General features: G+C 57.7%; 1 protein-coding gene across 2 annotated transcripts in view; it reads left to right on the top strand.

Moving 5' to 3' along the window:
• The window catches only part of ADARB1 (adenosine deaminase RNA specific B1), a 126,255-nt gene that overhangs the window by 41,326 nt on the left and 59,429 nt on the right, over nucleotides 1-25,500 (top strand). For both annotated transcript variants that reach the window (XM_045084329.1, XM_045084330.1), the window contains exon 2: nucleotides 7,791-7,920. The gene's annotated coding sequence lies outside the window, so the exon portion shown is untranslated. The remainder of the gene's footprint in view (nucleotides 1-7,790; nucleotides 7,921-25,500) is intronic.

Raw genomic sequence — 25,500 nt, 5'->3', positions numbered from 1 at the left:
TCTCCTTCTCCCCCGCCCCTGTGTCTCTCAAAACCATCCTGATTCATGTAACTGATTCAGTGCCCGCAACGGCCTCTTCCTACATGAGGGCATGTTGTCCGGTCCTGTAGATGCCCGACTGATGTCCTGAACTTCATCGAACTGTTTCAAAACATCTTGAGGTGAGACCAGCACGTGGTGTGAGAACATACTCCCACCCGCCAGTGCGAGTCCGTTCAGGGAAAGGTGCTTCTTTCCGTCCCCTCCTCCCGGGGGTGACCAGTCCCCGTGTGTGTCCGTCCGCTCTCCCGTGTGAGCTCACGCGGGCCGCGCGCCGGGTCTCACACGTCTTGGTGTTCGTGAGTTACAGTTTTGGATTTGTTGTCTTTCTGGTCTCCGTGCGGGCTTTCTGTGTCTCTTCTGCAGCGTTCATCTACACGTGGTAACGGGGGAGACAACATCTGTAGGGCTGCGACCGTGTGAATGTCACCGCAGAGCCGAGCACTCTGACGGGAGGAGCAGAAAGTGTAGTCTCTGCCCCAGGACTCTTACCCAGGAAAAGAGCGTGTTTGACCGGAACCCCTGGTTCTTCTCACGTTTCTGAGCTGCGTCAGGTGCCGTGGTCTCCCGTGTCACGTCCATTTGCTTCTGGATTCGGTTTTGGTTTTGCTGGAGCGTGTCCGTAATCCGTTTCTTTACGGACTGCATGGCTGAGAGACGTGTTGGGTTCTCGTGTGCAGATACTGTGTTCCCACACTTGACGGATCCTTTGGCGAGGTCCAGAATTCCAGGTTCTGAAAATCTTCCCTTCAAACTCAGAGAACATCTCCTGTTCTTTTCCCTAGTCCGGTGTTGCCGCGGAGAAGTCAGCCGCCCGCCGACCCTCATTCTTCACGGGTCCGGGTCTTCCGCTCTCCCCTGCACCTCTGGAGCTGATGCCTTGATGGGGGACCGCCCTGTGCTCTGATCTGCTCCTCTTCCGAGACCAAATGGCCACGTTTGGATCCCCCCCTTTGGAAAGCCCCAGACTGTCTTTGCAGGGCAATTCTCCGGCTCAGCCTAGAAGTGAGAGCACTGCCCCGAGGCGCTTGCTCTTCGGAGCCCCGTCTCCGCTGTCTTGCACTGTGGTTCCCGCCGCTCCTTCAGGTCGACCCGATTCCGTCTTCTTGCCTTGACCACGGACGGAGTCCCCGTGTCTGTTGCTCAGCCCGCTTCCTCACGGTTCATTCCTCGGGTGGTTCATTGCCAGGAAGTGCCTTTTTTGCCATTTTGATGGGGTTTTGGGAGGAGAAGAAAGAAGATATGTACTTTCTCACCATTTTCAATAAAAAGCCTTTTAATCTTTTTTTTAATTTTTTTTTTTTTTTTTTTTAAGAGAGCGAGTAGGGAGACTCCACACTCAGTACGGGGCCCAGCATCATGGGGCTCCATCTCACAACCCCAAGACCGTGACCTGAGCTGAAATCCAGCCGGAGGCCCCACTGACTGAGTCACTCAGCCCCCCCAACCTTTTCAGATCACTCTTAATGGCAAGATTCCACACCTTGAATATCTGTAACATGGTGGTTTTTTTCTAGTGGAAAATTGCTCAGCTTTATCAAAGAATTGGTTAGAGATGAAGCGAGCCGGCTCAGGAAATCCGTCGGCAGCATGTGTGAGTTCTTTATGAGAGACGTGGTACTTTCCACCTGTCATTTTAGAGTGTGTAAGGGCCGTCCGTCCGTGTCAGCACAGCGGGGTAACCGTCCCGTTACCTTGTAGTGTGTGGCAAGTCAGAGCTCGCACTCTGAGACCGAAGGTTGCCAGTGAATGGAGTGTCACTGCCTTATCGAAACTGGGCAGGGGGGGCGGTTCTATACGTCTGTTTCAGAACGAGGCTGGAGATGATTCATGACACCGAGAAGTTTAGTTATTAAAAAAATATGCGTAAAAACCGGATGAAATTTTCATCACTGTGGACACAAATAACCCATATTACACTGAAGCGCACCGGTAAAGCAAAATTTACATCATAGTGATAGACGCGGGGACAGTCGTCGTGGAAGCCCGTGGTCACTTAGGGCGGTGAGGAATGGTGACCGCCGTCTGGACTGCGGGCCTGTGGCCCTCTGCCGCTGTGTGTGGGAGCCGCACGGCTCGGAACTGAGCTGGGGGCCTGTCCGCGCTGGTGACGCTTCTGGTTTAGGTGACGAATCCCACTGTTAATGCACCTCCCTCTGTAGGTCACCATGGACGAGCCACCGCCGTGTGGGAAAAGAAAGGCCTGAAGTGTTGCCGGTTCGGTGCCACAGAGAGGACTGGGCTTCGGTCCGTTCGGGGTCCTCCGAGAGGTCCTTCTGAGCGCCTGATTGAAGCTGCGGACGTTGTCGTTAGAAAGATGCACGTGGGCTTAGAAACACACCATTTTGTGCACAATTTTGCCTTTCTCATGGATGTGAAGCCTTGAGGGATACCTGCTCCGGACCCGTGTGGGAAGCGGCTGTTTCTCTGCCCGGGGCCGTCACCCAGGCTGGGGCCCGCGCACGGGTGCGAGCAAAGGCCGTGCGGGCTGGGGTGCACCTCCCCGCCCCCGCCACGCCCTCTGTCTCTGCTCCGGTACCTTAAGGGGGACACGCGTGGATCTTCGAGGACACCCCCCCGAGCTGTCGCCAGCTCTGCTGCCCTCGGTCCTCCCGAGGGAAGGAACATGCGGCGATGTCTGTGTACTTGAGCTATTCTCATGATTGCCAAGAAAACAGTGTCTTCATTTTATCAGCTGCCTTTTTTCCCTCTGTTCTCAGTTTTTCACAGTTGGATCATATTGTTTGAGAAAAATGTCAGGTTCATTGTACTGAGGGAAATGTAGGAAAACACCAGTTTGGATTATTAAAGACTCTCAATTAAAGCTCTTAGAAAGAAAACGTAGAAGCTTTTACTTAAATTGCAGGAAGTTAACACGGACGCTCTCCTGAAGAAAACGTCTCGTCCCACAGGCCGCTCGCTTTTATCTCCACCTTCCTCGTCGCTTGTTTTCTCTCGAAGGTCGCTTCCGTCCCGAATCGCATCCGTTAGGGATTCTCCCAGGTTGGGGTCAGCGGGCGGCCCACATCCCGGCTGTGGGGTGCGGGGAGACGTCCTCATGGGTCTCGTGAGGGGAGTTGGCGTGGGCCTGGGCGTGGGTCTGGAGCCCCGGCTCAGCCTTTCTCTCTGTCCCGCCGAGAGCTGCGCCTCCCCGGCTGTCTGGGGCGCAGCCTCGCCTGCCACCCCTGCCGTTTCCGGGCTGCGAGTTGCCTGGTGGCCTGTCCGTGGGGTTGGCGGGCGCCTTGGGCCTGCCCCGCGCTCCGTCCCGCTCCTGCGCAGGCTGCAGCCGGGTCGCCGCCTCAGCTGTCGGTCCCGGCTCGCTCGCCTTCTTGCGTCGGATGGATGTCACAACCCACCGTCGAGCCTTTAATGTTAGTGATTTTAGTCTTCAGTGTTTCCTATTGATAGGAAGTTTCTTCCTTCCTGAGTCTGACTGGTTCTTCATTTTCCCGTCTCCCTCTGCTTTTGTGTTCGGAGAGAGCGCGCCTGGGGCTCGGAGGGGCCGAGAGAGGGGGAGAGAGAACCTCAGGCGGGCTCCCCGCTGAGCACGGAGCCCGACACGGGGCTCGGTCCCTGACCCTGAGGTCACCGCCTGAGCGGGAATCGGGAGTCGGAGGCCGACGCGACGGAGCCACGGGCGCCAGCCCCGGCTCTCTGCTCGCTACTGACCGGGGATCTCCCGCGTCGTGGGCTTGGCAGCTCCGCGCACCCGCAGGTCTGTGTCTTTTGTCTCTTGGAGATGCTGCTTGCCCTTCAGGCCTTGCTTCCTGTGGGAGTCGCACTGTTTACTCCCAGTGCTATGGATTCTTCGAGCGTTGCAGGAGCTGGAGGCCCCAGAGCGGCCACAGTGGTGGTCCCACACGACCTCCATGCCCTGTCCAGGTCCTCGGGCCACCCCAGGGCCCACTGTTTCTTGGGGTGGCTCCGAGCAGATTGAGGTTTTGGTAACTCATTCCTTGCCTGGAGGGCATGTCTCCCTGTGCTTCTGCCTCCTGGGTTTCTCCCTTGAGACCTCTCCCTGCCTCACCGGCTTCCCCCCAGGCTGGTGGCGGTTGGCACCCCTGGTGCTCTAGCTCCTACCTTCCCTGCTGCCGACAGTTGGCTGCCGGTGGTGTCGGCCAGTCACTTGCTGCACGTCAGTAACGGCACGGCCACCGTTTGGTTCTGTCGTGGTAGAGCGTCCTTGGTGGGTACGGTGGTCACCGTTGGCCGTTTCTGGGTCCCGTTGCCTGGGGGTTTCCTAGGGCACGTTTGTTGTGAGTTCCGTTGTTCCTGCAGAAGCGTGCATGTGTGAAGGGTGATTTTCCTTACGTGTCCTGTCCCCGGCCCCCGGCAGCGGAGACACCGCACACGCTGCGGGTCCGCGCCTCCCTCGTGCTGCTCGTTCGTGGCCCCCTGCCGCCTGCGCTCCAGCGCATGGCCCTGCTCCCCGGCTGGCCGCGGGGGCGTGTGTCCCTACGCAGTCAGCCTCCGTGTCACCTGCCGGTGGCGTCGCGGGTGCCCTCCGCGCCTCTCTCGGTTCCTTAGTGCGGCAGGTTACATTCGTTGGTTTTCGTCCACTGACTCGATTCTACACTCCTGGAGTGAACCCGTCCGGACCGTGTATCAGCCTTTCCGAAGGTCGTTGGATTGAGTTTGCGGATCTTTGCGTTAGGATTTTTACGTTTGCATTCGTGGGTCAGTTTGGCTGACACTCTGAGCGTGATTTTTGTCTTGATTCTTGTTCTTTGTAGTTGAGTCAGATTTTCTATTTCTTCCTCAGTCAGTTTTGATAACTTATATTTTTCTTAGAACTTGTTCATTATACCTAAGTTTACAAAATTTTTGAAATAAAGTTCCTAATACCCTCTTACTATATTTTTAGTGTGAGACTTTGGCACGGTAATTCTGTCCTGGTGTCTCTTGCTGCCTGACGCCCTCCCCCGCCCCCAAATAAAGTGCAGCTCGTGGCTGGAGCAACCCCCATGCGGTTTCGGCGCTGACGCTGTGGGGCAGGAGGGGGCAGGGACTGCTCGTCTGTGCTCCGTGGGCCTGGGACCTCCGCAGGGCCCCTGGGTGACCGGAAGTGGCCGTGTGTCTGCATCGCTGGTCCCCGCAGTCAGCATCTTGTCCATCTTGTCCGAGGAGGCTTCCTGAGTGATGTGGCGGGCACCTGCCTGGGTGGACGCGGGCCCATCCTCGGTGTAGACACACAGCGGGGTGGGCTCAGCCGCAGAACCGGCTTCCTGCACGGAGAGTTCTCAGAGCAGCCCCAGAAGGCACGGGGCCCGCACGCAGTGACCCTTCCGCGTCCACCCGACCCTCCGTGGTGGGCCTAGAGCCTGCTGAGCCTCTCAGGGACGCCTTGAAAGGACCACTCCGCTTTGTGGCAGGGGTGCCCCATCAAGGTGGGCACCCGGTTCTCCACTACCATTTCTAGGGCCTCCTCTCTCTCCTCTGTGTGTTGGGATTAGCCCGGCCAGCGTCCGTCCGTGTGTGGCTGCTAGTCTGTGTGATGAATGCAGGTTTATTTCTTCCTTTCCCCCCCCCTCCCATTTCTTTGGGCTTATTTTGCACTTATTTTGTTCTTCTGGGCTTATTTTTGTTCTGAGGTGGGGATTCACGATTTTCCCCCCTTTTCTAAAAGTGGGAGTGTTAGGCTACGCATTTCCCTCTGGTGTGCTGCCTTATCTGCATGCCACATGTTTCCACGTGGCATCTCTTTGGTTTTTAGGTTTAAATATTTTCTGGCTTCTGCTGGGATTATTTCAACTATGGATGCCTTAGAAGAACACCGCCTAACTCACAAGCGCACAGAGGCCTCTCTAGTTATCTTGGCATGGGACGCTGTGCGTGGCGCAGTGGGGGGCCGTGAGCTGACCCCCGCCCCCGGGGCCCCGCTGTTCGCTAGATGCGTCCTGGCGCGTCCGTTCTGGACGCAGGCCTCTGCATCCCTGCTCTGCAGCGTGTTCCTGGCACTGCTCCCTGCTCTCTGTCAGCTGCGTTGCTACGGCCCCCAGGACCACAGCCTTCTCCGTCTTTGCCTTCTGTCACGCCCCTGCTGTGACTGTCGCTGTCCCTGGGCCCAGCCCTCCACGAATGTGACTCCATTCAGTCCTTACAATGCCATATGTGGCACCGTCCTCTACGTGACCGCCAGGACCTGGAGGCTGCCCCACTCCTGCAGCTGCGGAGCCGGGCGGCATCCCAAGGCCACCCTCTTGCCGACTGAACCCACAGCTCTACAGTCCCCAGGGTGTGTGGCAGCTCCCACCGCCCCATTCCTGTTCGTCCTGCTGACGCTTTGCAGTTGGCAGAAGCTATCCCCACGTGAGTCCGGCTCCCCCGGGGCAGCTGTACTGGGCTGTCCTGGTCCTGGTCCCTCCGGCTAACATCAGGGCTCCGACTTCTGCCCTCACTCTGGGCCAGCGGGTCACAGCATGGCCACTGGAACTGGCTTCTGTGAGCCGCGGCCGTGTTCTTCCTGCTGGTTCCCTTCTCTGTACCGTCAGACCTTGACTGGTGCGGTGACATGTGAATTCTTCCACACATCGTCCTTCCTCGGATTGTGGAGGCTCCGGGTCCTGCTCTTTGTTCCTTGTTGGGGGGGCACCCTGTGTCTCCTGTACACCCTCCAGCAGGGCAGGAGCGATGGCCAGATTACCGAGCAGATGGGGGTGGCGTGGAGGACGGGGTGAGGGCACGGCACTCCCACTTCCTCTGCTCTCCTCAGCTGGGAGCGGAGACAGGACCGTTGGGGTGCTAACGGCTCAGTGACAGTGTGTGCAGACCTCTGTGCTCGGCCCCGACGCCTCTGTGCCGGATGGGACGAGCCCAGGCTGGGAGGCCATTGTCGTCAGTCACTGTCAGCCCGGCGACAACAGCACGGGACGTGGGGACCGTGTCTGAGACCTGTCCTTACAGGCCTGCTGACATGTGTTACCGACAAACGGAGTCACGGCTGAGAGATGTGGGGCTTAGAGACGGGTCACTTCTGACCCTGGAGGCCCCACAGCCAGGGCACGTGGCCCCAGGAGGTTCGTGGTGACTGGACTAAATCTGCAGGTGGGGCCCCTCCGCGTTCAGAGATGCACCAGTCTACACTCGCTGCCGGTCTTCTGGGCGCCCACTTGGGGACTTACTCACTCTTCCCTGTGGGTGCAGCTCTGCGCCGGGGAGGCCGCACTCTGGACTCTCCCCTCATGCGGATATCGGTTTGTTTCTCTAAAAGAAAGTGTCGACATGCGTGTTTAGGCTTTGTCAGTATATAAGCATGTTGAGATGCTCCCTTTAATGAGCTGTGAGTTGAGAACATCTGTGCCGAGAGGAAGTGGCGGGGCGACGTTTCTGTGACGCACGCGTGGCCGGTGTCTTCGAAGCCCAGGCGGGAAGGGCAGGGGAGGCCCGCTTCTGTGCGTTTCTGATGTCTGTACGCATGCTTGGGTGCGTGCCACATGTGTGCACGTGGCCTGTCATCTTCCCGAAGATGACAGGTGCGCAGGGGGCTTCCCCGGAGGCCTCCCTCCGCAGCTCGTGGGTTGGCGCGTTTCCATCCGGACGCGGCCGGCGTGGGCGTGCACACCTGCCTCTCGTGAGCGTCAGGGTGGAGGTGAGGCTCATGGCTGTGCACCTGCTGTAGGAACGCGCGGAGGACACCAAAAATGACTCAGGCTTCTATTTAGAATGAGGACTTTTAATTAACAGTGTTTATTATTAGAATTCTCATCTGAAGTGTTGAGCGGGTGAAGTGATTGGGCCTTTCTCTTGCACAGAGTGAAGTCTCTCCAGCCGGGCATGGCGAGCTCCGGGAGTGACTGAAGGAGACGGGTCCCTTGGCCCCGCCTGCACCCGGGCCGCTCTGCCCAGGGTCCGAGCAAACACAGACGCTACACAAATCTAAAGGTAAGGTACAAACTTGCAAAATCCTGCAGATGTCTGATGGACTAAAAAACACCTTTTGCTTGATGTAAACTGATGAATTAAGGTTGTTTGCCCTATTAAGCAATTAAGGTGTGTTTTCTTAGTAACTTACAGCCCGGATCGCCGGCTGGGCTCGTCATCTCCGGGGACTTCTTGCAGGGCCAGCGCCGCTCGGGGTTGGTGCGCTGCTGCCCCCCCGTGGCTGTGTGGCCAAGAGCGGCCCCGGCGTCCTGGCTCCACCGGGTGCCGCCGTGCCTCCTGCCCGGCACCGAATTACGCTTGCTGGAAGCTTTTTACCATATGCTAGTGCCTTTGAGGTGATTAAAGGGAAACTTATTCAGTACTTACTTGTTTGGTGACTATTATGTGATTCAGCATCTGCTTTTGAGAGAAATTGAGGCAAATTTAAAGTCCCGATGAAGTTAATCCTAAGATTAATTTGCGGCTGTGGAATCACTAATTCGACGAAGTTGGGTTTTCAACATCCAAGAGGACTTGTCTTGGGGAAGAAGCATGAGGAAGTCGCCGTGGAGGCTGCTGGAAGCCCGTGCTGGCTCCCCGTTCGCAGAGGCTGACAGGCGGCTGGCGACTCGGACGACTGCCGCAGGAGTGGGCGCTGAGCTCCCGGTGGGCAGGGGGTGCCCGCCGTCTGGGGGGGTGCAGGTGCACCCACGTCTGCTGGTCGTTTCGAAGTCTGGACGTGTCGGGAGCGGGAGGTGACGAGCTCCCGGGGAAGGGAAGGTTTGCTCTCTAACCGTAGGCCCCACCCCCACCCCTTCTGGCCCAAGAGCCCTGAAAGCGCGGAAGGGGTGAAGTTCTGGTTATTTCCATCTGCCGTGCCGGTGGGGGTGCCTTCAGCCCCAGCTCTTCTGTGAGCCGGATTAGGGGCATGAAATCAGCGTCCCTGTAGCTAGAGGGTGTGGACAGGTGGTGAGTGGCACCGAGCGGCTGAGTCTGCAGGAAGCACCGTCCCTCCGTGTCGCTGGGGTCGTGCAGTCGGCGACAACCTACATGTGGTGCCGAGGCAGTGAGCACCACGGTCGCTGTGTCCCGTATGCCAGACGGCAAGTATTTCTGTCCCATGAAGCGTGCACCGGGGAAATGAATTATTCGTGATCCGTAGAAATAAATTGTCCTTAAAGGCATAGGAGCAATACCGAGGCCTGAAGGAGGGCCGCGGGGCACATGCTGCGGAGTGAGGGGCCGAGCAGTGGGCAGCACAGCGACTCGGAGGCCCCCTTCCACGGGCGCTCCTCCGTGGCTGTTCCCGCGGCAGAGGAGAGAGGTCGTATTTCTCCCATAAAATGAAAGCTGATTTGGCAACACATCGTCTGACGTATGACACCTTTCCTTTTCCAGGGTGGTTTGGGAAGAAAAGTAAGCCCGAAAGCTTCTGGCCGGCCCGAGCCTTTGCCTGGGTGTGCCGCTGCCCCCCAGCCTACCAGGCCCTGCGGCTTCCCCAGAAGCCCGGGGCGCCTGGCGACCCCACAGCGCATAGCTTCATTTGGTTCCATGTGTGCTCGCTGCTTTTGCCTGCCTCGAAGAGATGGAGTTGTTTCTTGTGTCTTCTTTTCTAAAAATTTAAAAAGATTTAATCTATCTATTTGGCAGAGAGCGCGCACAAGCAGGCAGGCGGGGGTGCAGAGGGAGAGGGAGAAGCAGGCTTCCCGCTGAGCAGGGAGCCCGGCCACGATGACGCGGGGCTCGACCCCAGGACCCCGGGATCATGACCTGAGCTGCAGGCAGACGCTCCACCGACGGAGCCCCCCAGGCGCCCTGTTTCATGTGTCTTACACGTGAGTGTCTGCCGCGGTTGGGGCAGCTGGGGTTTCGCCTGAGGACGCCTGCAGTGTCTCCCCGGGGGCTCCCCCACGAGAGGGGCTGGGAAGCCACGACGCTTGTGCTTCTCATCACCACCACACCCGGACACTTTTCTGGAACGAATATTTATGAACTCCCCCGCGGTACTCTGAGTGAGGATGACAGAAGGCGCTACTTTGTATCATTCTCACCATACAATTTGAAAGAGGCATGTAGTGCCCACGCCCAGTAAAAGAGAAATTACGAGCGCACAATACAGGCCCCTTGAGTCATCCAGTGCGCGGCACCCGGTACTCAGGCTCGGCTGCTGGCCGGGGACACCGAGGCGTGCCCTGTGGTGCCGGCACCTGCGGCTGGCGGCTCACCTCCGGCTACACCTGCAGCCTGGGGCGGTTCCGAAGGACGCTGGCCCGCTCTTGCCTGTCCCCATGTGTCTGTTCCGTGTTTGCACGGTCAGGTGTGCAAAGACCAGAGAAACGCCTCATGCTTCAATGTAAGACCCAGTGGGGGTCTGGGCTGGGAGCTGGGGGGCTGTCTTCCCCACCACGTCAGTCCTTTGGTGCAGGAGGCTTTTGTGTTTCTGGGACCGTCCTGTGTGTCCCCGTGGCGCCCTCGCCTGCAGAGCGCCGGAAGCACCCAGCTGGGTGGTGAGCGGCCATCAGGAGGGTGCTCCCTGGGAGCCTTGGGCCCAGAGTCAGCGGCAGTACCGGGTGGTGTCCCGGACGGCTGTCCCCTGGGGCTGTCCCGCAGGGCCTCCCGTGCTCTGTCTCCAGCTCACGGTGGAGGCGGCAACGGGCTGCCGGGGAGCAAGTGACGCGGGTGTCCACGTGACAGTAATCCAGGTGGCATGTCCCACCAGTGAGGGCTGTTGCGGTGAAGGTTAACGCTGCAGTGGCACCAAGCTTTGGATTTTTTTTTTTTAAGATTTTATACATTTATTTGACAGAGATCAAAAGTAGACAGAGAGGCAGGGTGGGGGTGGGGGTGGAGGAGAGGCAGGCTCCCCGCCGAGCAGAGAGCCCGACCTGGGACTTGATCCCATGACCCGAGCCGAAGGCAGCGGCCCAGTGAGCCACCCAGGCGCCCCGAGCCTTGAATCTATGGATCATGGCAATAGCTTGACCTTTTTTCCTTTAAAAGTGGTCTCGCTTTTGAGGAGCTGTTGGGCACAGATGACGCCTCCGTTTAGAAGCGTTCCTGAACTTTCCCGGACAGAGTCTGGCTGCAAATGAGCTGTGATTCTCTTTTTCTGGCATTGGTCACTGTCCCCGAGAAGGTGTCTCTGTGGGTCTGGCCTGGCTCATGGGGCTTCGCCGGACAAGGTGTTGGTGTCTCTGCGGTGCTGCGAGCTCAGACCCACAGCAGTAGCTGCAGCGGGAGACACGTCCTGCCCGGAGTTCTGGCCTCGGGGATGCTCTTCCAGCCGTGCCGCCGGCACTGGTGGGCTCTTGTGCGGTGGAACTGGGGAGCCCGAGTGGACGCGGCCCCCCGGGGTGAAGCTCCGCATCTCCTCGCGACCTCGGCTTGGATGGCCCCTGTGGGGCACCATGGCCCGCCCGGGGCGTGTGGCGAGAGGAGGAGCTGCTTCCAGGGGCGTGATGGCCCCCCAGATGGCGCTGAGCTTCCCGCATCCCGGGAGGGTCCGTGGGGAACCCGCGCCCCAGGGCAGGCGCTCCCGCCCAGTGTGGCGCGGTCCCTGGAGACGCAGGGCGCTTGGTGAGCAGCCGCCGGCCCTGCTCCGGCGCGTGAAGCCAGTGGGACGGCGCTTCAGCCGGCGGGAGGCGCTGTGGGCCGTGCGGGGCTCCCGGCCCGAGAAGACAGAGCTTTCTGCGGAGGCTCTTCCCAGGGCGGTGCTTGCAGGGACCCTGGCGCCCTGTGGGCCGCGTCACGCTGAACGGAGGGAAGGCGTGCGGATGGGCTCTGGGCTCCTTGCCAGACCCGCGCCCACGGTTCCAGCAGGTGCCGGCGCCCCCACCGCAGCTGCGCAGAGAAAGCCGGCGCCGCGGGCCTCCCTCCGGGTTCTGGGACCTGGGGGCCGGAGCATGGGAGGACCGAGGGTGGCTTCCCTTCTGGACGTCTCGAGGAGGGGGCAGGGGTCTCGTGCTCACTGCAGAGCTGCTTTAGAGGCCTGGGAGGGGGGCTGGGGCCTCGCGGGACAGTGGTATCTGCTGCTGCCCTGACAAAAGTGGGGGCAGGAGTGAGGTGGCTTCCTGGGCTGCAGTGGAACCCACCGGAAGGGTGCAGGGCTGTTTTCTGTGGGACGGGAGCACCGGGCAGGGGCGCTGCCGAGCAGGGGCTCGTGGGGCACTCCAGCCACCCGGTGCGTCTCTGACTGTGGGAGGGGGTGTGGTGGGGGGGTAGGGCGGAGGGAGAGGGTAGGGGTGTGGAAGGGCAGGGCAGGGCCTGGGTGGATGCCTGTCCCGCGGGGCCGACGCCGGGTCTGTGTTGTATCCGTTTTTATCCCAGTGATGCCTTCATAGGCAGGTCACCTAATTCAGGCTTTTGATGAAAATCGGCCATCCGTAGCCTTCACTTTCCTCTGATGTTTTTAAAAAGTTGTAGATATTTATACCTCGGGGTTGGTCAGTGTTAGGACCCGCTGCCCGTGACAGCGCCGCAGTGCAAGGGGCCCCCGGAGGGAGGGCTGCCCCGCACAGCAGCCATGCTCGGGCTCACGGGCTGGGGGAGGTCCCAGCTGTCCCGGCCCGACTCTGCTCTGTGTGTGGCCCGTCATGCGTGAGCTCACCTGCTGCTCCCCTACGGCGACAGAGCGTGCGCGGATGACAGAGTGTGCGTGGATGCCGTCTCAGGAGGTTCCCAGAAGCCTCCACGTCACACTTCTGTGAGACACGACTTCAGTCCCATGACACGGCCAGTCCCAGGGGGCTGGGAGTGTCATTCTTGGCGACGCGGCACGTGGGTGCTCTGCATCAGAGGAAGGAGGCAGTGGATGTTGGGATGAAGGTGGCAGTCCCTGCCGTACTTTCGTTTCTAAATAATAACTTTGCTGGTTTGTGATTTACATATTTTAGACGTTATCTGTTGACGTTCAGTTCAGATACCAGCAGCTTGAGCTCACGTCACCCTTTTTTTGCCCTTCTTTGTTGTGTTATGTGGGAATGCTTTTGGCTGAAAGTCCCAGAATGCATGACCTACAGTGCCTTACAGAGTGGGGATTTACTCCTTCACTTCATCGTGCAGAATGCAAACGCAGGTTGTTGCTAGAGTTGGTTGATAGTGCAGCCGTGTCAGAGGTCTGGATCTGTGTCTCACTGCTTCTCCTGACCCTTCTCTCATGGTGCACTGTGGCTGCTGAAGCTCCAGCCATCACATTTGTAGTCAATGCAACAATAACTGGGAATGGTCAGGCATCATGGCCCATGTCTGTCCTTTACATCAGGGCATTCCAGAAACCTCCATCATACTTTCATTTATAGCTTCTTATCTAGCACTATCCTGTGGCCAGCTGCTGTCCCAAGGGACCCTGAGAACACGAGTGTCTGACTCTTGTAGCACCCTTGGTGAAGGCAGGGAGCACGAGGCCAGGCAGCCCGGACTGGCAGCCATGTTCTTGTACTGCTTGTCCAAGGAAGCGGTTCTTACCCCTGGAGCTCAGGCTGCCTCCCAGCGGCCCGCTGCGTCAGGCGCGTGCAGACACCGGCCCTGCCCGTCTCCTCCTTCTCACTCTGCTGCTCCGCAGGTCTGGGTCCCGCCCGCTTTCCTCCTTTTACATAATCAAAGCAGAAAACTTTATTTTCTGTTCTGTCACCATGCGTCAGTCCGTTCCCAATTCGTAAGTGGTGTTTGTGTTCTCACGAGGAGTAACTGTTCATTAGAGTCAAGAAAAATGTGTGTGGCCGTCCTCCCGCCTCCGTCATCCCCGCGCCCTCGGCGCCGTGTGCGCCCTCCTCTTCCAGCTCTCTCTGCGCATGGTGGACGGTCGTGTCGCGCTTGGACATACCTTATCGTTGGCTCGATCGCGCCTTTCTGGTGCACGCTTCCTTTTCCTGAAGCTCACGACGATGCGGCCGGAGGAACAGAGCGGGCGGGAGCGTGGCCCTCCCCGTGGCAGCCCTGCGTCCCCAGGCCCCCTGCTCGGCCCCCGCGCCCAGCCTCCAGGTCTGTGCGCCGGGGGTGGCAGGGGTGCTGCAGCAGCCACGGGCACGCGGGGGCCGGTCTGGGCACGGCTGCCCGTGGAGCGCGTGTCGTGTCCTCGTCGGGTGAGGACCCGCACGCTCCATTACTCCCAAGCCTTGTCCGCTCGTTCTGTTCGCTGGACACATTCCTTCCTTCTTCCTGAAATCTGTGTGTTTTCTGTCTTACCTCGAACCGAGACCGGATTTCTGTGTTCTTCAGCTGCACTAGCTGAGGTAGGATTTACACAGGGCAAACGTCACCTGCTTCAAGCGCACAGTTTGCCGCGTTCTGACAAGTGTGCGTGGTTAGCACGGCCCCCCCTGCAGCCAAGACATGGGCCCCGCCCCCCTGGGGGTCTTGGTTGTTCATGGCCCCAGCGGGGCCTGGTCTGAGTGCGCATCCCGGCGGCAGAGCGGGCTCCTGTGACCCCCCCCCGTCGCCGGCCCCGCGAGCGGACGACTCGCCACTAGGCGGTGCTGTGGGACCGCGCCGGGACGCTGAGCTGCGGCCCCATCTCCGGGTTCCGGGCATTTCCTCTGTGCACCCCGATGCTGGGCTCCTTCCGAAAAGCTTCTGCTTAATGGCTTTATTAGGACCGTTTTTAGAGAACCCGGGAGGTCAGGGTACGGAGCATTTGGTTCAGTGAGTGGTAGGATTTGTAAATTAGATTTTATCAGTTTATAAGTTTAACAACGATTAATTGAGTCCGTGGAGGGGCCTGGAAGACACAATTTCATACATCTGTGCCAGTATTTAGAAAATCAGTACTTTGTACAGTTTACGTGTAACATGATGATGTGATTTTACTATTTTAGAACAGGCAAGATAAAATGCAAAAAAGCCTATACCACCAAGCTCTGAATGTGTGGCCGTAAAACCCAGCAGAGTTCGTTTTGAAGGTCTGATGGCTTCGTCCAGCGACCCCTGAAGGAGCCCCGGGAGCCAGGGAGCCGCACAGATGAGAGACCATCTGGGCAGGAGGGAGCAGGACAAGGACGCCAACCCAGGAGGGCCCGGGCTGGCTGGGCAAGGCCACGCTCCTTCAGGGGACCGTGGGGCCTGCCGGACAGATGACCTCCCTCGTGCCCGCCCAGTGACTCCTGATGGACATTGGGCTCCCGCTTCTGGGCGAGGCCGTAGATATGATTGGGTGACATCTCAGTTTGGTGACCTGGGGCTCAGGCTAAGTGTGTCCATTTTGGGGCCGGTTGTCTTGTCTTTAGTCGTGCTGACAGGTTGCCGGTTTTAGTAAGAGAAGAGCGGTTTGTGGACGTGTGTGTCTGACATGCACTGCAGAGGAATGTCACTATTTGAGTTTTAAACTCTCCCTTCTGTGAACCTGGTCTTGCACCTACTGGACCTCTACTGGCCAAAGGTCAGTCCCGTTCCCACTCTGCCGTCCTGTCCTTCTGTACTGCTTGTTCTTCTCTGGCGCGGCAGCAGCGGGGACCCAGTCCTGGGGGGCCGGCCTGGCCAGGCAACTGCTCACATCTGGGATGTCATCCAGGGGCGAAAAAGTCCTGACTCCGATTCTGCTCACGAGGCACAGAATGCTGGGATTCTAGATGGGGGACAGGTCCAGTGTGTAGAGTTGCCTCTGGGCAGAGGGTTGGGGGTGACTGCTACAGAACCCCCCCTCAATGTTGGTCCAGGGTGCACCCCACTCTGCAGGCTCAGGGTGATGGGCCGCTTCCTGCCCACCACGGGCCTCGTGGCTTAGAGGTGGCTGTGCGTCCTCAAGGGCCGTGTGCACCTGCGTCTGTACAGACAGGACGTGAGGCCCGGGGGCCGCCTGCCCCAGGACCCTGGACTCGGTCGTGGAGGTGCGACGACACGTGTCAGGGTCTCGGAACACCCCCACCCCCACCTGCTCTGTTTGAGCAGCATCTCAGAACTCAACTTCGGGGTCACATTGCCCTTCTCCTAGAACGGGGATGTCCCCCTCCCTGTCCTCTGGCCTGACTCGAGCTCCTCAGTGGTTAGATTCTCTCGGTCTAGACTCCCTTAGAATTCTTTCTTCTTGGATTTCAGGGATGTTGCTGAGAAAAACATGAGTTCTCTTTGCTTTTTATCACCTTTTGCACACGCGGGGCGTCTTCCAGTGGCCGATTCGGATTTTTATTTCTAGGACGTCTTCTTCCATCCTAACGAGTGTTTTCTTGGTTTGAGTGTTCGGGTCTGTGGACCCACGGGTTGTGTGGCTTTGGCTCTGCGCTCCGTGGGTCCAGGCCTTCGTGTCTCTGGTCCCTTGTTATGGCTTTCCTCTCCGTTGACTCTCGTTGGAGTTTGCAGTCGGAGCGAACACGCGTCCCTGTCCTGCGCTTCTTGTTCGCACTGAGGTGTGTGCCCCTTCCTTTCTCCGCACGTGTCCGAGTTAGAAGCAGCCCGACGTCACCCGCAGAGACACGCGGCTGGCCAGAGGTTTTCTACCCCAGACTGAGTAAAGTCACTTTGTCTTCTTTGAAGGACCAACCAGTTCTACTTTATATTTCAAGAGGTTTGTGTTTCGTTTTTTTTTTTTTCATGTTCAGTAATAATAAGCGTTATTTTTAAAGGCTGCTTCAAAAACTCATCTTTAAAGAAATACCTGTTTGAACCATGGCTACGCATTGCATATGCCAGTTTAGTTTCAAATTTATATTTAGGCTTGATCATAGCATTTCTTTCTGAGTTTTCAGTGCGTAGCACAGGTTCAGAGCTCTCCCTGGCAGCCCTGGGTCTGCTGGATGGGAGTTCCTGTCACCAGCATCGGTCCGCGGGCCACCTGGCCCACCCACGGGCCACCACCCGTGGCTGCTTCCTTAGCTCTAGGTTGCTTTAGGCTTTGGGAGCTAATTTTAGGGCCTTCAATTTAAGTGCCTTTTTCCCCCTGCCAAATCCAACATCTGCTGTACTTATTTGAGAAATGTATGTTCTGATTTTAATTTAAAATTCCTTGATAGAGTTACTGTAAAAGAAAATGGAAAAAGCTTAATTGAATTTACGATCTTAATTGAGCGGAGGAATTTTGTGAGCAGACGTAAACTATACTTATCTCCATCTGTTTGAACCCATTTTCATATAGGAAATAAAGATGTGTTAATTTAAAGAAATATGTATGTGTTATTTTGACTTAAAGTTGTGAGGAATCGTAACATATAAAGAAGTAGAATCGAGCAGTCATGGTTTTGCTTTAACTGGGCGGCACTGGAGTGAAGAGCTCGGGCCCCGGGTTCCAAGTGTCCCGGATTCTGAAGCGTGTTCTGCTGCTTACACGGTGTGTGACCTTGGGTGAGCTGTTCTGCCCTGTGGCTGAAGGGCTCCTTTTTATAAAGCGGCAGTGCTGACGGAACGATCGTGGCCAGAGCTCGCTGGGCACCGTGTCCTGCACCATCTTCTCTTGACCCCCCAGCGAGCCTGGGGCAGGTCCTGTCACTGCCTTCTGTGTTGTACTGAGGAGTCTGAGGAACCAGGAGGGTAAGAACTTGCCCAAAGTTCCCGGGCTAGCGGGGGGTAGGGTGGGCCTTGGACCAGACAGACTTGCTTTGGGCTTTGTGCTGGTTAGTTACTGCTGGCTGTAATCACGGTCACACTGTACAGCTGTATGGACTGTGCACTGCACAGCTCCATTCAAAGACTTGAGTGACATCCGTGATGGCTGTAAAACAGATGGCGGCTGTTTCTAGGCTGCCCCTTGCGCAGGCAGTTCAGAGGCTGGCATTGGTGAGGTGTAAGTGAGCTGACCCGTGTGTGGTATCTGGGAGGGACACTTCCTGGTAAAGTCGTCCTCCACACTGTGCCGTAGTGGCCCAGTCCTGGCTTCTCCTGGGCTCTATCTGTACTCGTGACCTGGCGTGTCAGCCACATGCACTTCTGTCGGCCTCGGACCCTGGTCTGCCCACCGTCTCTTCCTGGGCATCTGCACTGTCTCTGGCTTCAGACAGCAAACTGGACCCCTGGTTCTTCACCCCGCCCGAAGTCTTCCTATCTCTCGAGACTCTCGGGCCGCAAGCCCTGGCCGTCCTGTGTCTTCTCTTCCCTTCTAGGCCACCTGTCTGCTGTCCCTTAGCATGTGTCCGGGCTGGTTATTTCTTGCCTCGGCCATCGTGTGCCCTGAGCCATCGGGTGTGTCCGCACCGGTCTCCTGACAGGACCCCCTGTGCTAGCCCTCGCCCCGCATCGGTTCTTCACCAGTGGCCAGAGGCTAGGACCAGGCTAAAGCTCCTGGGCAGAGGGACTGCCAGGTCCCTGCACTGGCCCAGAGTCCCCGGAGCTGGCCTTTGGACCTCCTGGTTTTCACCTCTGCCAGTCTGGCCTCCTGGCTGTTCCTGGGCTGTGCCTGCTGCTGCCACGGAGCCTTTGCCTGTGTTCCTCGACACCGTCTTCCAGGTGCCTCCTGCCAGTTGCTCGGACCGTCACGTGTGTGCTTCCCTGCTGTCGTCCTCAAGGCCCGGAGAGACCGCTGCCCTCCCGTGCCGGTCACCTTCTGGGGGGACACCTGCTCCCTCTGACATACGAGGCCAGTCGATGGCTTGTGGGGCCCCTTGTCGCCTGTCTCTCTTCCCTCCATGAGCAGAAGCTGCTTTTGTTCCCTGGTGTGTTGCCAGCACCTGCTGAGGCCTGGCCCTCACTTCGCCGGTGCTCACTGTTCATTGAAGGAATGGATATTTGCTGTTTTCATGCTAACAGATCGAGGCACTTTAATATTAAGTAGTGCCACAATTTCCCATGTGTTGATTCTATGTGGTAATAACAGACTCATTTCACAGACTTTAGAGTTCTAATGGAATCAACTCCTTTTTCTCTTATAAGAGAAAAATAGTTGTTATGAGTTTTTTTCATAAATTAATGTTCTAGGAACATTAAATTTCAGAGTCTTTACTCTGAGGACATGGATAAAAATAAAATTAATGAGGTACCAGGAACGTCAGATGCTACATGGTGTAGGGCTTTTTATGACATTCTCCTAGAATTCGGTACTGTTAACTCGCAAAGACGCGGCCGCTGAAGTCAGAAGCGGGTGTACTCGTGGAACAGCGAGGACACAGCACGGAGGACATGGGGAGATGGAGAGGAGAAGGGGGGGGGAATCGGAGGGGCAGACACGCGATGAGACGGTGGACTCTGAGGAACTCGCTGGGGGTTTTGGAGGGGCGGGGGTGGGGGGTTGGGTGAGCCGGGCGGTGGGCCTCGAGGAGGCTCGGATCGCACGGGGCACTGGGTGTGCTGCTTACACAGTCTTGGAACACACACGAAATTAAATTAAATTTTAAAAAACAAAAGAAATGGATGTACTTTTACAGTTGCAGAAAAGATCTTCAAAGTATCTCTTTAAATTATGAACTGTCGGTTCGGTCATTGCAGAGACCGTATCTGGGCACTGAGTCGCTGCCGTTCTGCTGGGAACTCCTTGGTTCTCGTGAACGCAGGATTCTGTTTTTATGCTTTTCTTAAGTGATCGTAAAGGTAGAAAGAATCGGGACGAAGGAAGAAACAACTGAGAGGCGCAGAGCCGGGACCTCACGTCGACTCGGGGAGCGTCCCCATGGGGCTTGTCCTCGGCAGCGGTGCAGGCCCCCCCGAGGCTGGGGCCCTGTGGGCCTGGTCGTGCTCGTGGATTCTCGGCTTCTCTGACTTTCAGGAAAGCAGAAAACACAGCACTTGTCACGGCAGGAAGCTCTGCTGTGCGCTGGCTGGTGTCCTGTGAGGAGGGGCCCGTGATGAGTGTGGGGCGGGAGACTACGGGCGACGGCCGTCTCATCGAGCGCGTCGTGAGCACGCAGAGCGGGTGCGGGAGAAGGCCGCGCGGGGCGGTGGTCGGGGGCCAGCTGGCCTTTCGTTTTATAGCCCGTATGTGCCCTTTAGTTAGAAGGAAATGAAGCAGACTTGGTTCTGTCCGACCGTGCTGGCCTCGAGAATGGTACCGCTGTCCTGCTTGTCCCCACGGGAGGGTAGTTTATGACATCATGGGGAGGGAGGCCAGAGCCATCGAAAGATTTTACTACTCACGTTTTCCTGGAGGAGGAGCCGCACCACGCAGGGCCGTATGGGGAGCATTGGTCTTGGTCTGGAGGCAGAAAGAGCGAGGGGAAGGCCTAGGTAGGCCAGAGTCTTCTTGGGGTTTCCATAGGAAGGGCAGGGCAGGGCACGGAGACCGCTTACAACCGGCAGTTTGAAGAACTATGGCAGGGTCTGGGCTCTGCGTGGTCTGGTTGCCTGGTACCTGACCCTGGAATGATTCAGGGCAAGGGCAACCCTGGCTTGACGTGACAGTTACAAGAGGAAGTGAGGGGGTCGTGTGCCTAGGAGGATGCAGCCCTGGCTGAGCCCTGGCGGGGGGGCGTCTCTCCCTGCGTGTGGAAGGCTCCCGTATGCTAGAGCATCAAGAGACAGAAAACACAGGAGATAGGACTTTCCCCGTGACAAATGTGTGCCAACGAGACAAATACAGCCTCTGAGACAGCAGGTAGAGCAGCAGCCCCCACTGAGAACACGGCGCAGCTGACCCAGGACACCAGGACACACAGACGTGCAGGCGTCCAGACGGTACCAGCAGAGGGTCTCCGGGCAAACCCACCGCTGTGGCTTCCATCGCGTCAGCTCTCATTTCCAGATTCATGTGTAAGGACGGCGGGTTTGCTGCGTTTCCACCTGCTGGGGCCGGAGGAGCTGCGCACGGGCTAGCCTTTTGGCAGTTGTGCCACTGGGCCTGGACGCACGGCCGGCCCCGTGCTTGCTGGGGCATTCGGGTCAGGGCAGCCGGCCTCTCACGCCAGCGCCCGACTTCCCGGCTTTATGGTTTCAGGTCGCCCTGATTCATGCTCTGGGAACTTTAGATCCAGGAGCGTATGCAAGCTTTTCACTTTTCAAGTTTTTCTTTTTATGAATTGTGGTGTGTCGTGATGTGAAACATTTTTGTCTCCTTTAGGTCAGGGTTATGATGGAGATGGAGAAATTAAAATTTTCTCCTTTCCAGGGCGCAGAGAGGAAGCCTGTGCCAGTTTGTTCTGGCCCTGAGGTGGCTCACCAGGGCTGTGCCTGAGCCTGGGGCAAGGTGGGCCCCCACCGGGAGGGAGACCCGATCCCAGTGAAAACCCTGATGCAGAAAGAGAAAACATTGAAAATGGGAGTGTCTCTGATAGCGGGGGACACATTCCCTGTTTTTACCTGATGTCTTTGAGCATTGTTTCCCCAGATGGTCTCGTCCTAAGGGATCTGGGCTCCAGACAGCTCCTTATCGCTTACCTCTTATAAAAACGGTCTGTGTTTGATTCGATCTGGACTCTCCAAGACTCTGAGGGCGCTGAGCTCTTTCCCATGGGTCAGAGGGCTCCAGAAGTTCCAGCTCTGTTCTCAAATCTTGCTTCCTTGGTTCAGCTCCCATCAGGAGACCCCTGGGGCCAGCGCCCATAGCTGTGTAGACCCGCCTGCGCCAGTGTGCTCCGGCTCGTCCTCGGCGTCTCCAGCCCAGTTACGCACGGCGCGTGACCATTTGCAGGGTTAGGCACCTGACTTGTTTTGGTGCGTGGCAAGGGAATAATTAACAAAGAAACTCATGGAAAAAATACCCAAACAGATTTTAAATACAGTAAGTAACTTCATATTTTAAAACAGGTCCAAAGAAATGTTCTTGTTTCTTATTTAAAATAATTGACGAATGTTTACGTTTTCCTTTTCGTGGTTTCCTCCGTGGTTTCTTGGTTCGCAGCCCCCTGGCTTGCTTTAGGATTCCTCCGTCGGGGATGGACTGCATCCGAACTCAGCAGAGGCTCTGAGCCCCCAAGTCCCCGGTGGCAGGCCGGCTGGCCGGGTGCTCGGTGCCGGCGGGGGCTTCCCCCAAGACAACCTGTCGCAGGAAGCAGTGAAGCCTGTGGCGGCCGGCTGGAGAGAGGGAGGCTGTTGGATCTTGTTTGACCACAACCCGCTGTCGTGGCTATTTCAGGCCAGGCCTTTGCGGGCATGAGAAATGCAGAGCCGCAGGAGAGGGGGCACATCCCGGCCTGGTGGGCACCAGGCCCCAGCACTCCTGCCCGTGCACTGGGCCCGCACACTCCTCACGGGAGCCGTCTGGGCATGGACACAGACAGTGCCCCGACCCGACGTCCTGGGGCCCGACCCGACGTCCCGGGGCCCCACGCCTGCTCCCCTCGCCAGATTGCAGGCTGACCTTTCCTCGTCCTGCCCTAGCTTCCTTCCCGCGGCTCCTCTCTGTCCCGGACCTTCCCCTGCTCCCTGAGTGCGGCTGGTCTGGAGGCCGGCCTCGCACCATGCCGCGTCTCCGTGGCCCCCTCCCTCCCAAACCCAGCTCCCGAGCCGAGAGTTCTCTGCTTTGCGGAAGAATCTGCGCCATGTGTAGGGGAAGCCTTTGCCAGAAGCTTCTCTCCTGGTCCCAGCCCCAAGGCCATGACCACCTCCATGAGTTTGCGAGTGACAGAAACATACGGCCTCCAAGTCTGAAACACTGTCTGCTCTTTTATCCAAAGGATTCAAAATAAAATACATAATCAAGTTTAAAATATATAAAATTTGAATATATTTCTGTCAAAAATGCAAATTTTGCTAAACAACAAACCAAAACATTGTAATTTTTTCATGTTTTCAGAAAATGTCTTCACAATTATCTATTAAACGTAAGTTACATAATGTAAGTTACCGTCGATATCAAATTTTTAAGACAAAAGTATTTAAAGAAAGCTGGATTTTTAATTTAGTACTTTGAAAATTTAGTTAAATGGTATGAATAATTTTATGAAGAATGAAACTCGTGGCGATTCTGGTCACCCCGAGCGGTCTGGGCTTCAGCGCACCGTGGGGAGAGGGACCGCTTCGTGGGGTCTCAGGAAGGGGCCCTCCGCTTCGGCTGGGACCTGCGCGAGCGTGTGGGCCTTTGGGGGACCGTGTAGGCAGGCGGCTGCTGGGGGGTCCTGGACAGGGGCTTGGCTCTGCAAGAGAGAGGAGCTGGGCGACTTCGCTGTCTTCCCTCTCAGCCAGTCTCTCCCACGGACGTCCGCCCCCGTCCTGGCTCCCCCCGGCACAGCCCCTGATCGGCTGGCTTTCAGGTGCCGTGGTCTTTTGTTCCAAGGACACAGAGCCGTGATCTGGGATAGTGTCCCCCTGGGGCCTGATCCGTCTGTGTCGGACAGGAGGCGGTTGGGGCTGTGCGTTGTGCTGTGTCAGCCCTAAATGCTGGGTCCCGGACACAGTCCCCTGGGTGCAGGGGACGCCGTGAAGCTTCAGTGTCTGCCCGCCCAAGCTGTTCCCCAGCGGAGGAGACAGCAGCATGTGGGCTGTCTGGTGGGCGCGGCAGGGAGGAGTGGCCCCTGACCCAGGGCTCCTCTGGGCACCCACACGCTTCGCCGGCACTTCTGTGGGTCCTGCGGCGGCTGGCCGCCGAGCCTCTGCGCTGGGTGCGGTGGCCCCGGGCTTTCCGCAGCTGTGTTTTGTGCACTGTGCTCCTTCCCTGGTGGCTCCCCTCATTGCCGTGCGAGCTCTGTCTGTTTTCAAGGTGACAGAAGCCTTTCTAAGGCGAGACTTGGTGTGTTTCTGTGGGGATTCCTGTTTCCCTGGAAGGGGTCCCGGCACGTCTTTCACTCCTTCCCGCGGTGTTGTGTCCGGGAGTGCGCGGAAGGGTTAACTGTCACACGTCACTGCTGGGTGGTGTGCTCCGAAGGCATTGTGGTGTCCGCGAAGCCCTCATTCTGCAGTTTGAGCAATGAGCCCGGGACGGAGGAGGGGCTGCTTCCCCGAGCCGGTGGGGGGCCGGCCGCGGGTGCTGCCACTCCGCGGGCCCGGTGGCCGGGGGCAGGGGCAAGGCTGGGGCCGGCCCGGGCTGCTTTCGCTCGTCTGTATGGCCTCGCTCATTGCCGGGACTTGGACCACGGGGACCTTCTTCAGCATCGCGGGGCGTCGCTGTAAACGGAGGCGGAAGAAGCGCTCTGAGAGGAAAGGTAACTCCTTTCCCTTTCATTCTAGAATGGGAAGTGCGGGACCTCACACGCGACACGGAGGCGCTTTCTGGGACGGACGGCTTCCTAGGGAGCTCCCGCTCCTTCCCAGCAGCCCTTCTGAAGGGCCTCTGCTTTCTGTGCTGGCTTTTATAGAATTTGGGGCTAGTTTAAATGCGAAGGTTTTAAAAGACCCAGATAGAAGTCATTTTAGCTCCAGTGTTTGGAGTATATTCTAAGGAAGGTGTTTATGAAGCCTTAGACGGCTGTGGCTTTGGGTATCAATGATCTTTCCTCCTGGGACGGAGCCTTGTGGTGCCTTCTGCTGCCGTGCTTCACTCGTAACTTTTCTAACCTGAAAACTGCTCTTCAAGCTGTGGAAATGAGGCTGTGGCAGCCGTTGTTCAAACTGCTTTTGAGGGGTGCCTGGGGGGCTCAGTGGGTTAAGCGGCTTCCTTCGGCTCAGGTCATGATCCCAGCGTCCTGGGGTCGAGCCCGCATCGGGCTCCCTGCTCCGTGGGCAGCCTGCTTCCTCCTCTGCCACTCTGTCTGCCTGTGCTCACTCTCCCTCTCTCTCTGACAAATAAATAAAATCTTAAGAAAAACCCAAAAAACAAAAAACTGCTTTTGACAACACAGAGAACAACTTCCTTGCATTCGACCCCGGGTAGTTTTTAGCCTCCAGTTCAACCTGATGTTTTAAGACATTGAAAATCTCTGTGTCTTTCTTGACACCAGACCTAAACGTTGTCCGTGGCTGTAAAGATCACACCGCACTGGCCTGGGGCGCGTCGTTGCCATGAGGGTGTTGAGAGGGTGCCGTCCTCGTGTGCTCCGGGTTACCTGACACAGTGGGTCTTCGGGGTAAAGAGGCTTCGGGCGAGGGAGCCGCCTGCTGTCCAGGGAGCCTCTCTCTCTGGCCGGGTAGGGCTGTCACCGCCCCGGCACCCTGGGGCTGTTTTGTGGCAGAGACCGTCGGCCCTTCAGGGAATGAGGTGAGCCAGTTTTCAGTGGGGCCTCCCCGGGAAGAGAAGAAGAAACCGATTTTGGAGCAGCAATCTGAGATGACAGCATCCTGCTGCGTCTACGGAGATGGGTCCCGCAGAGCTCTGCGTCTGGGCGCAGCGAGGGCTTCGCGATCTGCCGACGTCAGGGGTGCTGTGCCTCCGGGACGCACGGCGCCGTCCCCGGGGGACGCGTGTCTTCAGTGCGGCTGTCACAGACCCTTGCCTCAGGCGGCGGTGTTGCTCTTTGTTCCCGAGTTAAGCATCAGAAGCCGAATGTCCTTAGCAGGAGCCGTGGAGAAGGAGGACAAAGACAGACAACGGAAACTGCAAGAACTTTCGCTCAAATGCCCTCAATCCAGGCTGGCCGCTGTTTTCTCCTGGCCCTTCATCACTAAACATTTAGTTTGGGGAAAATACTGAAAGCCACAGGGATCATGGTTTTGGGGGGGAACTTGCTGTAATTCAAACGGTTTGTTAAAATGTTTCCTTCATGCATTCTAGAACCACCTTCTTCAGTAGAACAGTCACCCCCAAATAGGCTGCGCCGTCGGCCGGCGTCCGGGGAGGCCGAGCACGCCACAGGGTACGGCACTGCAGCCGCGGGGTCGAGCGAGTCGCGTGCGCCGGGCACTCCCGGGCACTCCCGCGGGCGTAAATGCGCTGTGGCTGGCGCT

Source organism: Mustela putorius, unplaced genomic scaffold, assembly GCF_011764305.1.
Source record: "Mustela putorius furo isolate JIRA1106 unplaced genomic scaffold, ASM1176430v1.1 tig00000765_pilon_pilon_pilon, whole genome shotgun sequence".
Taxonomy (NCBI): domain Eukaryota; kingdom Metazoa; phylum Chordata; class Mammalia; order Carnivora; family Mustelidae; genus Mustela; species Mustela putorius.
Note: the sequence above shows the minus strand (reverse complement) of the source record. Positions and strands in the feature narration are given on the sequence as shown.